Genomic DNA, 17,201 nt, shown 5'->3' with positions numbered 1-17,201 from the left:
CGTGAACATCAGTGACCTCACTCAATAAATCACCAAAATGATTCCCGAGCGCGGCCACCCTCACCTTTTTAGTGGGGTGGAACAAGAGAGAGTAATTTCACCACACCTAGTGTGTGTGTGACTATCAGTGGTACTTTAACTTTAACTCACACAGAGTTGAAAACATCTAAAGTCTAGAGATCCAAACACTCTTACCAGTGTGTACTCTGCGGGGGGGGTGAGCACATTGAAAGCAAGACGTGTGATGTCATACCTTCCACTTCCTGAGTGGATACACCAAACCACTTCCTACACAAACACACGCCCGTACACACTGGGTGGTGTAGTCAGTCGTGTCATGTGACTAAAATTGGCTGCTTGGACCTGAGCTAAAATTAAAGCGGTGATGTCACCGCACACTCGTGTTGTCCTGAAAAGTAGGTCGGCGGTAACCCTTTGTGGACCAGGCTGGGGATTCCAGGCGAGGCCGAACATGTTCTGCTTTCTTTCCTGGCCAGAAGACTGCCGAATGTCAGCCTTTACTTAGCACCTTTCTGGACTTTGAACATGTCCAGTCCACAGTGGATCTAATAATAGTGAAAGTCCAGTCCATAGTGGATCTAACATAATAGTGTGAGAGTCCAGTCCATAGTGGATCTAACATAATATTGTGAGAGTCTAGTACATAGAGGATCTAACATAATAGTGAGAGTCCAGTCCATAGTGGATCTAACATAATAGTGAGAGTCCAGTCCATAGTGGATCTAACATAATAGTGTGAGAGTCCAGTCCATAGTGGATCTAACATAATATTGTGAGAGTCTAGTACATAGTGGATCTAACATAATAGTGAGAGAGTCCAGTCCATAGTGGATCTAACATAATATTGTGAAAGTCTAGTACATAGTGGATCTAACATAATAGTGAGAGTCCAGTCCATAGTGGATCTAACATAATAGTGTGAGAGTCCAGTCCATAGTGGATCTAACATAATATTGTGAGAGTCCAGTCCATAGTGGATCTAACATAATATTGTGAAAGTCTAGTACATAGTGGATCTAACATAATAGTGAGAGTCCAGTCCATAGTGGATCTAACACAATAGTGAGAGTCCAGTCCATAGTGGATCTAACATAATATTGTGAAAGTCTAGTCCATCGTGGATCTAACATAATATTGTGAAAGTCCAATCCATAGTGGATCTAACATAATAGTGAGAGTCCAGTCCATAGTGGATCTAACATAATAGTGAGAGTCCAGTCCATAGTGGATCTAACATAATATTGTGAGAGTCCAGTCCATAGTGGATCTAACATAATATTTTGAAAGTCTAGTACACTATTATGTTAGATCCACTATGGACTGGACTCTCACACTATTATGTTAGATCCACTATGGACTGGACTCTCACTATTATGTTAGATCCACTATGGACTGGACTCTCACTATTATGTTAGATCCACTATGGACTGGACTCTCACACTATTATGTTAGATCCACTATGGACTGGACTCTCACTATTATGTTAGATCCACTATGGACGGAACTCTCACTATTATGTTAGATCCACTATGGACTGGACTCTCACTATTATGTTAGATCCACTATGGACTGGACTCTCACACTATTATGTTAGATCCACCATGGACTGGACTCTCACTATTATGTTAGATCCACTATGGACTGGACTCTCACACTATTATGTCCGATCCACTAAGGACTGGACTTTCACAATATTATACTAGACCCATTCGAAGTCCATTGCATCCGGTCTCCCCTACAGGGGGAGGTCACCCACATCTGCGGTCCTCTCAAAGGTGTCTCATTGTCAATCACATCGACGTCCCACTGGGTTGTGAGTTTTTCCTTGCCCTTATGTGGGCTCTGAACCGCAGATGTCGCTGTGGCTTGTGCAGCCCTTTGAGACACTTGTGATTTAGGGCTATATAAATAAACATTGAATTAGAACGGAGACTGCGAGCCAGGCCTTCTCGACCAACCTCACCAATGCGCTTGTGGAAGAATGGTGGAAAGTTCCTGTAAACACACTCCGCCACCTGGTAGTCATGGATGAAGTGCTGGCTGTCCAGAGTCGGGACCCGGGGTGGACCGCTCGCCTGTTCATCGGTTGGGGACATCTCTGCGCTGCTGACCCGTCTCCGCTCGGGATGGTCTCCTGCTTGCCCCACTATGGACTGGACTCTTACTATTATGATAGATTCACTATGGACTGGACTGTCACTATTATGTTAGATCCACTATGGACTGGACTGTCACTATTATGTTAGATCCACTATGGACTGGACTCTCACTATTATGTTAGATCCACTATGGACTGGACTCTCACTATTATGTTAGATCCACTATGGACTGGACTCTTACTATTATGTTAGATTCACTATGGACTGGACTGTCACTATTATGTTAGATCCACTATGGACTGGACTCTCACTATTATGTTAGATCCACTATGGACTGGACTCTCACTATTATGTTAGATCCACTATGGACTGGACTCGTACTATTATGTTAGATTCACTATGGACTGGACTCACACTATTATGTTAGATTCACTATGGACTGGACTCTTACTATTATGTTAGATCCACTATGGACTGGACTCTTACTATTATGTTAGATTCACTATGGACTGGACTGTCACTATTATGTTAGATCCACTATGGACTGGACTCTCACTATTATGTTAGATCCACTATGGACTGGACTCTCACTATTATGTTAGATCCACTATGGACTGGACTCTCACTATTATGTTAGATCCACTATGGACTGGACTCTCACTATTATGTTAGATCCACTATGGACTGGACTCTCACACTATTATGTTAGATCCACTATGGACTGGACTCTCACTATTATGTTAGATCCACTATGGACTGGACTCTCACTATTATGTTAGATCCACTATGGACTGGACTCTCACTATTATGTTAGATCCACTATGGACTGGACTGTCACTATTATGTTAGATCCACTATGGACTGGACTCTCACACTATTATGTTAGATCCACTATGGACTGGACTCTCACTATTATGTTAGATTCACTATGGACTGGACTGTCACTATTATGTTAGATCCACTATGGACTGGACTCTCACTATTATGTTAGATCCACTATGGACTGGACTCTCACACTATTATGTTAGATCCACTATGGACTGGACTCTCACTATTATGTTAGATCCACTATGGACTGGACTCTCACTATTATGTTAGATCCACTATGGACTGGACTCTCACTATTATGTTAGATCCACTATGGACTGGACTCTCACACTATTATGTTAGATCCACTATGGACTGGACTCTCACCATTATGTTAGATCCACTATGGACTGGACTCTCACACTATTATGTTAGATCCACTATGGACTGGACTCTCTCACTATTATGTCCGATCCACTAAGGACTGGACTTTCACAATATTATACTAGACCCATTCGAAGTCCATTGCATCCGGTCTCCCCTACAGGGGGGGTTCACCCACATCTGCGGTCCTCTCAAAGGTGTCTCATTGTCAATCACATCGACGTCCCACTGGGTTGTGAGTTTTTCCTTGCCCTTATGTGGGCTCAGTACCGAGGATGTCGTTGTGACTTGTGCAGCCCTTTGAGACACTCGTGATTTAGGGCTATATAAATAAACATTGAATTAGAACGGAGACTGCGAGCCAGGCCTTCTCGACCAACCTCACCAATGCGCTTGTGGAAGAATGGTGGAAAAATTCCTGTAAACACACTCCGCCACCTTGTGGACAGCCTTCCCAGAAGACTTGAAGCTGTAATAGCTGCTCAAGGTGGACCGACGTCTTATTGAACCCTGTGGGTTGGGAATGGGATGGCACTTCAAGTTCAAGGCAGGTGGCCAAATACTTTTGGCAATATAGTGTATTTGAGCAGCATAAGGAAGTTGGCCCTGTTTACTGTTTGACAGGCAGGGTGCTGTTTGACAAGGAAACAGGATCTTCAGGAAATAAACGCCACACGGCTGACGAGCCTAGCAACCCTGACCCTCGGCAAACAGCAGCTTAGCAAGAAGGCGTCAAAAGAACCAAACTAAAACACAAATCAGCTCCTTCAGAAACTCATAACGTCTACGCCGACTCGTGTCGCGTCGGCAACTTGCGTGAAACCGTGAAGTTTCGCCGCCGCGGTACGCTAAGCCGGACGGAACTCGCCGCGCGCGCGCCTGACCCACTAACTTTCACTCCCGTCACCTGATTTGACTCCGGAACTTTGCACTCGAAAAAGAGTCCGCCGCGCCCCCTTCCGGCGCCCGGGTGTCAGAACGTGAGCGTTCCTCCTCCTCCTCTTCAACCTCTTGCATCTACACACCGCCTGGCGCTCGGCACCAATCAGCGGGCAGCGTGGGACGCTTTAAACCGAGGATGCCGCCATAGGGCTTGCCTGCTCGTAACCACATCCAGATGTGCGTGACCCAAAATGATTCTGCGTCTGGATGATATCTGGGGAGGACGAAGGAACCCTAATCCTGACCTTAACAGAATACTATAGTTGACACACGGAAGATAAAACCCGACACTTCACAACATGGAAGTCATTTAACACAGGAACGCGGGGCGAGGAGGGGGTGGCGGCACGGGGCGTGGGGGGGGCAATAACAATCAATGGAATAATGCGACATTTGAAATCCACCTGCCGCTCATCGCTGTCACGCGCAGCCAACAGCACACTTTCGTGATCGGTCCTACAATTATGTAACATCTGAAGAATTCAAGCAAAAATGCTATTTCTACACATATACATACATACACATATACGGACTAGCCTCATCTATAGTGATGGATATTTACCCTGCAGGTCCCACAGATGTCTGGCTTTGTATTCCTTTGTCCGTTGGCCCAATCCCCATCAGAAGCCCCCCCGAGCGTCTCCCACCTTCACCTCTCTCACACACACACACACACACACACACACACTCACACACACTCGCATACACACTCGCTCTCTTTACTCGTCCTGTCTTGCAGCAGTTCATTCAGGAAGCCATCTTGTGTTTTTAATCTGCTTTTGCCGGAGCACTCGTACGCTCGGTCTCTCTCTTTCTTCCTCGCTCGACCGCCCCCCCACCCCCACCCCTCCCTTGCTCTCAATCCCTCGTGCAAGTACGCCGATAGGTCTGTTGCACACACACACACACACACACACACACACACACACATTTGTTCTATTTTTTTTCTGCACAGATTTCGACGTCATCGCCACGGCCGCCCCGCCCTCCTCCAGCCTTCAAACACACACACTTACATGCATGCACACACACAAACACGCGACGTCACGGCGCACAAAGGCGGCCCGTCCGACCAATCGGAAGCCAGACTGCTTCTCTGCTGCTAGGGTGAAATTGAAGGAGTGCGGCGAAGGAGCAATGGGCGCTCGCGGAAAGAATAGAAGGGGTTTAAATTTGAAGGAAAAAAAAGGGAAAGGGTCGTTGAGCATGTGTTGTGTCGCACCATAAAAGAAAGGCTGACATAAAGGGTAAAGGTGGACAGTGTGTGTGTGTGTGTGTGTGCGTACAGGGGGGGGATGGGTAATCTCTATGTCTCCTGTCAATTATCTCTTCGAGCTTGCCTTCCCTAAACAATGCCTCTGGTATGTGGTATTGCTAAGCACCATCTGTGTCAGGGTTGCCTGCAATAACTGGACTGGACTACACAGTGCACACACACACACACACACACACACACACACACACACACACACACACACACACACACACACACGCGCACACACACACACTCTTGTATTTGTTACCTTCTTGAGGCCGCGGAAAAATGCCTACCTCTTTAGGACCAGCCTTTCTAGATATATAAAGATGCGTATTTACAACATTAATAATATATACATACTATGCAAATATAAAAAAGCTTGTTGTGAAAAATGAGTTGGAATTTCACAAGAAAACTTAGAATTTTGGCTGTAATAATTTTACTCGACGCAAGTCAAAATTTTACAAAAAAAACTGAACATTTCTGCAATATTATGATAAAAGTTGGAATTTTACTCAATGACAGTCGCAATTTCACAAGAAAAGCTCAAAAAGTAGGCAATTTTACGAAAAAATTCTAAATTTTACTCGACAAAAGTCACAATTCTATAAGAAAACTTTAACATTTTGGCTAGTATTATAATAATAATCAGAATTTTACTTGGCAAAAAAAGAAATTGGCAAAAATGTGATAAAAGTCAGAATTATATGAATTATGAATTATATGACAAAGGTCACCATTTTGCATTAAAAAGTAATAATTTTACACAAGTAATAATTGTACGAGAAAATATTGCAATATTACAGAAAGAATAGGAGAAATTGTTCCCAATTTTATAAGAAAAAAGTCGACACATTGTGAGAAAAAGGCTGCTTTTAGTTCATTTATATGTTTTTGAATTGTTTGTTTGTAATTGGTTTTTAATCTTCATTATTTACTTCAAGTTATTACAGTATGTCTCTATATACATTTTTTTTTTTTAAATACATTTTGGCCAAAGGAGGAGGACCATTTAAATTTCTTACACATACTTGTTGTTTCATATGTTGACCAGAGGGGGAGCACTTTTAAAACCGACACACAGTCAATTTGAAAAATCCCTCCTTTTTGGGACCACCCTCATTTTGATAGATTTCACCACCAGGGGTGCAAATGAGGATTTTTGGCACATTCTTGTGTTTGTTACCTTCTTGAGACCGCGGAAAAATGCCTACCTCTTTAGGACCAGCCTTTCTAGATATATAAAGATGTGTATTTACAACATTAATAATATATACATACTATGCAAATATAAAAAAGCTGGTTGTGAAACATGAGTTAGAATTTCACAAGAAAAAATTAGAATGTTGGTAGTGTTATAATAAAAGTGTTATAATAAAAGTCGTAATTTTACTCGAATTTTACTCAAAATTTTACAAGAAAAACTGATATTACGATAAAAGTTGGAATTTCACTCAATAACAGTCGCAATTTCACAAGAAAAGCTTAAAATGTAGGCAATTTTACGAAAAATTTCGAAATTTTACTCGACAAAAGTCACAATTCTATAAGAAAACTTTAACATTTTGGCTAGTATTATAATAATAATCGGAATTTTACTTGGCAAAAAAAAAATTGGCAAAAATGTGATAAAAGTCAGAATTTTATATGACAAATGTCACCATTTTGCATGAAAAAGTACTAATTTTACATTAGTAATAACTGTACGAGAAACTATTGCAATATTACAGAAAGAATAGCAGAAATTGTTCCCAATTTTATAAGAAAAAAGTCGACACATTGTGAGAAAAAGTCTGCTTTTAGTTAATTTATATGTTTTTGAATAGTTTGTTTGTAATTGATTTTTAATCTTCATTATTTACTTCTATATACATATATATATTTTTTTTTTAATTAATTTTGGCCGAAAGGGGAGCATTTAAATTTCTTACACATACTTGTTGTTTCATATGTTGACCAGAGGGGGAGCACTTTTAAAACCGACACACAGTCAATTTGAAAAATCCCTCCTTTTTGGGACCACCCTCATTTTGATGGATTTCACCACCAGGGGTGCAAATGAGGATTTTTGGCACATTCTTTTTTTTGTTACCTTCTTGAGACCGCGGAAAAATGCCTACCTCTTTAGGACCAGCCTTTCTAGATATATAAAGATGTGTATTTACAACATTAATAATATATACATACTATGCAAATATAAAAACATTTATTGTGGCACATGAGATGGAATTTCACAAGAAAAACTTAGAATTTTGGTAGTGTTATAATAAAAGTGTTATAATAACCCGAATTTTACTCAAAATTTTACAAAAAAAACTGATATTACGATAAAAGTTGGAATTTTACTCAATAACAGTCGCAATTTCAAAAGAAAAGCTTCAAATGTAGGCAAATTTTTACAAAAAGTGTCGTCATTTTACTCGACAAAAGTGACAACTTCATAAGAAAACTTTAACATTTTGGCAATGTTATAATAATAATCAAAATTTTACTTGGCAAAAAATAAATAAAAAAATTGGCAAAAATGTGCTAAGTCAGAATTTTATGTGACAAATGTCACCATTTTGCATTAAAAAGTAATAATTTTACATGAGTGATAATTGTACAAGAAAATATTGCAACATTACAGAAACAGAAAAAATAGGAGAAATTGTTCCCAATTTTATAAGAAAAAAGTTGACACATTGTGAGAAAAAGACTGCTTTTAGTAAATGTTTTATTATTTTTTAATTATTATTGTAATTGTTTTTTAATATTCATTATTTACTTCGAGTTATTACAGTATGTCTCTATATACATATTTATTTTAGTTTTTTTTTAATTAATTTTGGCCGAAGGGGGAGCATTTACATTTATTACACATACTTGTTATTTCATATGTTGACCAGTGGGGGAGCACTTCAAATTTTATAACACACTTGTTATTTTATATGTTGACCAGAGGGGGAGCACTTTAAATTTTTACACACACTTGTTATTTTATATGTTGACCAGAGGGGGAGCACCTCTAAAAGTACACACAGTCAATTTGAAAAATCCTTCCAAGTCAAAATTTTACAAGAAAAACTGAACATTTGTTCATTATTACGATAAAAGTTGGAATTTTACTCAATAGCAGTCGCAATTTCACAAGAAAAGCTTAAAATGTGTGCAATATTACGATAAAAGTTGGAATTTTACTCAATGACAGTCGCAATTCTACAAGAAAAGCTTAAAATGTGTACGATATTACGATAAAAGTTGGAATTTTACTTAATAGCAGTCACAATTTCACAAGAAAAGCTTAAAATTTGTGCAATATTATGATAAAAGTTGGAATTTTACTCAATGACAGTCGCAATTTTACAAGAAAAGCTTAAAATGTGTACGATATTACAATAAAAGTTGAAATTTTACTCAATGACAGTCGCAATTTTACAAGAAAAGCTTAAAATGTGTACGATATTACAATAAAAGTTGAAATTTTACTCAATGACAGTCGCAATTTCACAAGAAAAGCTTAAAATTTGTGCAATATTATGAGAAAAGTTGGAATTTTACTCAATAACAGTCGCAATTCTACAAGAAAAGCTTAAAATTTGTACGATATTACGATAAAAGTTGGAATTTTACTCAATAGCAGTCGCAATTTCACAAGAAAAGCTTACAATTTGTGCAATATTACGATAAAAGTTGGAATTTTACTCAATGACAGTCGCAATTTTACAAGAAAAGCTTAAAATTTGTATGATATTACGATAAAAGTTGGAATTTTACTCAATAGCAGTCGCAATTTCACAAGAAAAGCTTAAAATTTGTGCAATATTATGAGAAAAGTTGGAATTTTACTCAATAACAGTCGCAATTTTACAAGAAAAGCTTAAAATTTGTACGATATTACGATAAAAGTTGGAATTTTACTCAATAACAGTCGCAATTCTACAAGAAAAGCTTAAAATTTGTACGATATTACAATAAAAGTTGGAATTTTACTCAATAGCAGTCGCAATTTCACAAAAAAAGCTTAAAATTTGTGCAATATTACGATAAAAGTTGGAATTTTACTCAATGACAGTCGCAATTTTACAAGAAAAGCTTAAAATTTGTGCAATATTATGATAAAAGTTGGAATTTTACTCAATAACAGTCGCAATTTTACAAGAAAAGCTTAAAATTTGTATGATATTACGATAAAAGTTGGAATTTTACTCAATGACAGTCGCAATTTGACAAGAAAAGCTTAAAATTTGTGCAATATTATGAGAAAAGTTGGAATTTTACTCAATAACAGTCGCAATTCTACAAGAAAAGCTTAAAATTTGTACGATATTACGATAAAAGTTGGAATTTTACTCAATAGCAGTCGCAATTTCACAAGAAAAGCTTACAATTTGTGCAATATTACGATAAAAGTTGGAATTTTACTCAATGACAGTCGCAATTTTACAAGAAAAGCTTAAAATTTGTATGATATTACGATAAAAGTTGGAATTTTACTCAATAGCAGTCGCAATTTCACAAGAAAAGCTTAAAATTTGTGCAATATTATGAGAAAAGTTGGAATTTTACTCAATAACAGTCGCAATTTTACAAGAAAAGCTTAAAATTTGTACGATATTACGATAAAAGTTGGAATTTTACTCAATAACAGTCGCAATTCTACAAGAAAAGCTTAAAATTTGTACGATATTACAATAAAAGTTGGAATTTTACTCAATAGCAGTCGCAATTTCACAAAAAAAGCTTAAAATTTGTGCAATATTACGATAAAAGTTGGAATTTTACTCAATGACAGTCGCAATTTTACAAGAAAAGCTTAAAATTTGTGCAATATTATGATAAAAGTTGGAATTTTACTCAATAACAGTCGCAATTTTACAAGAAAAGCTTAAAATTTGTATGATATTACGATAAAAGTTGGAATTTTACTCAATGACAGTCGCAATTTGACAAGAAAAGCTTAAAATTTGTGCAATATTATGAGAAAAGTTGGAATTTTACTCAATAACAGTCGCAATTCTACAAGAAAAGCTTAACATTTGTACGATATTACAATAAAAGTTGGAATTTTACTCAATGACAGTCGCAATTTTACAAGAAAAGCTTAAAATGTGTACGATATTACAATAAAAGTTGAAATTTTACTCAATGACAGTCGCAATTTCACAAGAAAAGCTTAAAATTTGTGCAATATTATGAGAAAAGTTGGAATTTTACTCAATAACAGTCGCAATTTTACAAAAAAAGCTTAAAATGTGTACGATATTACAATAAAAGTTGAAATTTTACTCAATGACAGTCGTAATTTTACAAGAAAAGCTTAAAATTTGTGCAATATTATGAGAAAAGTTGGAATTTTACTCAATAACAGTCGCAATTCTACAAGAAAAGCTTAAAATTTGTGCAATATTATGAGAAAAGTTGGAATTTTACTCAATAACAGTCGCAATTCTACAAGAAAAGCTTAAAATTTGTACGATATTACGATAAAAGTTGGAATTTTACTTAATAGCAGTCGCAATTTTACAAGAAAAGCTTAAAATTTGTACGATATTACAATAAAAGTTGGAATATTACTCAATGACAGTCGCAATTTTACAAGAAAAGCTTAAAATGTGTACGATATTACAATAAAAGTTGGAATTTTACTCAATGACAGTCGCAATTTCACAAGAAAAGCTTAAAATGTGTGCAATATTATGATAAAAGTTGGAATTTTACTCAATAACAGTCGCAATTTTACAAGAAAAGCTTAAAATTTGTATGATATTACGATAAAAGTTGGAATTTTACTCAATAACAGTCGCAATTTTACAAGAAAAGCTTAAAATTTGTGCAATATTACGATAAAAGTTGGAATTTTACTCAATGACAGTCGCAATTTTACAAGAAAAGCTTAAAATTTGTGCAATATTATGATAAAAGTTGGAATTTTACTCAATAACAGTCGCAATTTTACAAGAAAAGCTTAAAATTTGTGCAATATTATGATAAAAGTTGGAATTTTACTCAATAACAGTCGCAATTTCACAAGAAAAGCTTAAAATTTGTGCAACATTGTGATAAAAGTTGGAATTTTACTCAATGACAGTCGCAATTTTACAAGAAAAGCTTAAAATTTGTGCAATATTATGATAAAAGTTGGAATTTTACTCAATAACAGTCGCAATTTTACAAGAAAAGCTTAAAATTTGTGCAATATTATGATAAAAGTTGGAATTTTACTCAATAACAGTCGCAATTTCACAAGAAAAGCTTAAAATTTGTGCAACATTGTGATAAAAGTTGGAATTTTACTCAATGACAGTCGCAATTTTACAAGAAAAGCTTCAAATTTGTGCAATATTATAATAAAAGTTGGAATTTTACTCAATGACAGTCGCAATTTCACGAGAAAAGCTTCAAATTTGTGCAATATTATAATAAAAGTTGGAATTTTACTCAATGACAGTCGCAATTTCACGAGAAAAGCTTAAAATTTGTGCAATATTATAATAAAAGTTGGAATTTTACTCAATGACAGTCGCAATTTCACGAGAAAAGCTTAAAATTTGTGCAATATTATAATAAAAGTTGGAATTTTACTCAATGACAGTCGCAATTTCACAAGAAAAGGGGGGGGGGGGCACAGGTCCGGTGGCCATGGATGAAGTGCTGGCTGTCCAGAGTCGGGACCCGGGGTGGACCGCTCGCCTGTGCATCGGCTGGGAACATCTCTACGCTGCTGACCCGTCTCCGCTCGGGATGGTGTCCTGCTGGCCCCACTATGGACTGGACTCTTACTATTATGTTGGATCCACTATGGACTGGACTCTCACAATATTATGTCAGACCCACTCGACATCCATTGCTTTCGGTCTCCCCTAGAGGGGGGGGGGTTACCCACATATGTGGTCCTCTCCAAGGTTTCTCATAGTCATTCACATCGACGTCCCACTGGGGTGAGTTTTTCCTTGCCCGTATGTGGGCTTTGTACCGAGGATGTCGTTGTGGCTTGTGCAGCCCTTTGAGACACTTGTGATTTAGGGCTATATAAATAAAGATTGATTGATTGATTGACTTTGGAGCAATGTTCACGGACTCTAGCATTTGGCTCTTTATTAGATGCAATGTATTTCCGTATTGGGACCATAATTTATGTCCTAACTTGTTCACACCTCCTCATATGGAAGCTATTTTTCCTTCTTGATGGCTCAAGAAGGGTAGAAAATTCAAGAACACACACACACACACACACACACACACACACACACACACACACACACACACACACACACACACACACACACACACACACACACACATTCTTGTGTTTTTACCTTCTTGAGACCGCGGAAAAATGCCTACCTCTTTAGGACCACCCTTTCTAGATATATGAAGATGTGTATTTGCAACATTAATAATATATACATACTATGCAAATATAAAAACGTTTGTTGTGAAACATGAGTTGGAATTTCACAATAAAAACTTGGAATTTTGGCAGTGTTATAATAAAAGTCGTAATTTTACTCGACAAAAGTCACAATTTTAAATGAGAACTTTAACATTTTGGCGATATTATAATAATAACCGGAATTTTACATGGCCAAAAAAATTGTCACAGTTTTACAAGAACAAAAAAATTGGCAAAAATGTGATAAAAGTCAGAATTTTACATGACAAATGTCACCATTTTGCATTAAAAATTAATAATTTTACATAAGTAATAATTGTACGAGAAACTATTGCAATATTACAGAAAGAATAGGAGAAATTGTTCCCAATTTTATAAGAAAAAAAGTTGCCACATTGTGAGAAAAAGGCTGCTTTTAGTTAATTTATATGTTTTTGAATTGTTTGTTTGTAATTGGTTTTTAATCTTCATTATTTATTTCAAGTTATTACAGTAAGTCTCTATATACATATATATATTTTTTTTTAAATACATTTTGGCCGAAGGAGGAGCATTTAAATTTCTTACACATACTTGTTGTTTCATATGTTGACCAGAGGGGGAGCACTTTTAAAACCGACACACAGTCAATTTGAAAAATCCCTCCTTTTTGGGACCACCCTCATTTTAGATAGATTTCATACACACGCACACACACATTCTTGTGTATGTTACCTTCTTGAGACCGTGGAAAAATGCCTACCTCTTTAGGACCACCCTTTCTAGATATATAAAGATGTGTATTTACAACATTAATAATATATACATACTATGCAAATATAAAAACATTTATTGTGGCACATGAGTTGGAATTTCACAAAAAAAACTTAGAATTTTGGTAGTGTTATAATAAAAGTGTTATAATAACCCGAATTTTACTCAAAATTTTACAAAAAAAACTGATATTACGATAAAAGTTGGAATTTTACTCAATAACAGTCGCAATTTCAAAAGAAAAGCTTCAAATGTAAGCAAATTTTTACAAAAAATGTCGTCATTTTACTCGACAAAAGTGACAACTTCATAAGAAAACTTTAACATTTTGGCAATATTATAATAATAATCTAAATTTTACTTGGCAAAAAATAAATAAAAAAATTGGCAAAAATGTGATAAGTCAGAATTTTATATGACAAATGTCCCACTGGGGTGAGTTTTTCCTTGCCCTTATGTGGGCTATACCGAGGATGTCGTTGTGGCTTGTGCAGCCCTTTGAGACACTTGTGATTTAGGGCTATATAAATAAACATTGATTGATTGAAATGTCACCATTTTGCATTAAAAAGTAATAATTTTACATGAGTGATAATTGTACAAGAAAATATTGCAACATTACAGAAACAGAAAAAATAGGAGAAATTGTTCCCAATTTTATAAGAAAAAAGTTGACACATTGTGAGAAAAAGACTGCTTTTAGTAAATGTTTTATTATTTTTAATTTTTTTTGTAATTGTTTTTTAATCTTCACTATTTACTTCAAGTTATTACAGTATGTCCCTATATACATATTTATTTTAGGTTTTTTTTAATTAATTTTGGCCGAAGGGGGAGCATTTACATTTCTTACACATACTTGTTATTTCATATGTTGACAAGAGGGGGAGCACTTCAAATTTTTAAACACACTTGTTATTTCATATGTTGACAAGAGGGGGAGCACTTCAAATTTTTAAACACACTTGTTATTTCATATGTTGACCAGAGGGGGAGCACTTTAAATTTTTACACACACTTGCTATTTCATATGTTGACCAGAGGGGGAGCACCTCTAAAAGTACACACAGTCAATTTGATCCTTCCAAGTCAAAATTTTACAAGAAAAACTGAACATTTGTGCAATATTACGATAAAAGTTGGAATTTTACTCAATAGCAGTCGCAATTTTACAAGAAAAGCTTCAAATTGGTGCAATATTATGATAAAAGTTGGAATTTTACTCAATAACAGTCGCAATTTTACGAGAAAAGCTTAAAATTTGTACGATATTACGGTAAAAGTTGGAATTTTACTCAATGACAGTCGCAATTTCACAAGAAAAGCTTAAAATGTGTGCAATATTATAATAAAAGTTGGGATTTTACTCAATGACAGTCGCAATTTCACAAGAAAAGCTTAAAATTTATGGAAATTTTACCAAAAGTGTCATAATTTTACTCGACAAAAGTCACAATTGTATAAGAGAACTTTACATTTTGGCAATAGGTAAGTCCTTCTTTAGCTGCCGTCTCGTTTTATCATATATTGCTGCCTTTGCACCTGTCAACTTTTGTACGCACATTAAATCAACAAAAAAGCAATGTTCACGGACTCTAGCATTTGGCTCTTTATTAGATGCAATGTATTTCCGTATTGGGACCATAATTTATGTCCTAACTTGTTCACACCTCCTCATATGGAAGCTACTTTTCCTTCTTGATGGCTCAAGAAGGGTAGAAAATACAACACACACACACACACACACACACACACACACACACACACACACACACACACACACACACACACACACACACATTCTTGTGTTTGTTACCTTCTTGAGACCGTGGAAAAATGCCTACCTCTTTAGGACCACCCTTTCTAGATATATGAAGATGTGTATTTACAACATTAATAATATATACATACTATGCAAATATAAAAATGTTTGTTGTGAGACATGAGTTGGAATTTCACAATAAAAACTTGGAATTTTGGCAGTGTTATAATAAAAGTCGTAATTTTACTCGACGCAAGTCAAAATGATACAAGAAAAACTGAACATTTGTGCAATATTACGATAAAAGTTGGAATTTTACTCAATAACAGTCGCAATTTCACAAGAAAAACTTCAAATTTAGGCAAATTTTTACGAAAAGTGTCGTAATTTTACTCGACAAAAGTCACAATTTTAAATGAGAACTTTAACATTTTGGCGATATTATAATAATAACCAGAATTTTACTTGGCCAAAAAAATTGTCACAGTTTTACAAGAACAAAGAAATTGGCAAAAATGTGATAAAAGTCAGAATTTTATATGACAAATGTCACCATTTTGCATTAAAAAGTACAAATTTTACTTAAGTAATAATTGTACGAGAAACTATTGCAATATTACAGAAAGAATAGGAGAAATTGTTCCCAATTTTATAAGAAAAAAGTTGACACATTGTGAGAAAAAGGCTGCTTTTAGTTCATTTATATGTTTTTGAATTGTTTGTTTGTAATTGTTTTTTAATCTTCATTATGTACTTCAAGTTATTACAGTATGTCTCTATATACATTTTTTTAATTTTATTTTATTTTTAATACATTTTGGCCGAAGGGGGAGCATTTAAATTTCTTACACATACTTGTTGTTTCATATGTTGACCAGAGGGGGAGCACTTTTAAAAGCGACACACAGTCAATTTGAAAAATCCCTCCTTTTTGGGACCACCCTCATTTTAGATAGATTTCACACACACACACACACATTCTTGTGTTTGTTACCTTCTTGAGACCGTGAAAAATGCCTACCTCTTTAGGACCACCCTTTCTAGATATATAAAGATGTGTATTTACAACATTAATAATATATACATACTATGCAAATATAAAAACCTTTATTGTGACACATGAGTTGGAATTTCACAAAAAAAATGTCACAATTTCACAAGAAAAACTTGGAATTTTGGCAGTATTATAATAAAAGTCGTAATTTTACTCGAGGCAAGTCAAAATTTTACAAGAAAAATTGAACATTTGTACAATATTATGATAAAAGTTAAAATTTTATTCAATAACAGTCGCAATTTTACAAAACAAGCTTAAAATGTTGGCAATTTTATGAAAACAGTCGTAATTTTACTCGACAAAAGTCACAATTTTATAAGAGACCTTTAACATTTTGGCAATATTATAATAATAATTGGAATTTTACTTGGCAAAAAAATAAATAAATAAAAATTGGCAAAAATGTGATAAAAGTCAGAATTTCATATGACAAATGTCACCATTTTGCATTAAAAAGTAATAATTTTACATGAGTGATAGTTGTACGAGAAAGTATTGCAACATTAGAGAAACAGAAAAAATAGGAGAAATTGTTCAAAATTTTATAAGAAAAAAGTTGACACATTGTGAGAAAAAGACTGCTTTTAGTTCATTTTTTTGGTGAATTGTTTGTTTGTAATTGGTTTTTAATCTTCATTGTTTACCTCAAGTTATTACAGTATGTCTCGATTTGCATATTTATTTATTTAAAAATATATATATTTTGGCCAAAGGGGGAGCATTTCTTACACATGTCAATGTTT

The sequence above is a fragment of the Nerophis lumbriciformis genome, linkage group LG12, assembly GCF_033978685.3.
Source record: "Nerophis lumbriciformis linkage group LG12, RoL_Nlum_v2.1, whole genome shotgun sequence".
Classification (NCBI taxonomy): Eukaryota; Metazoa; Chordata; class Actinopteri; order Syngnathiformes; family Syngnathidae; genus Nerophis; species Nerophis lumbriciformis.
The sequence above is the reverse complement of the archived record's forward strand: the minus strand, read 5'-3'. Positions refer to the sequence as shown.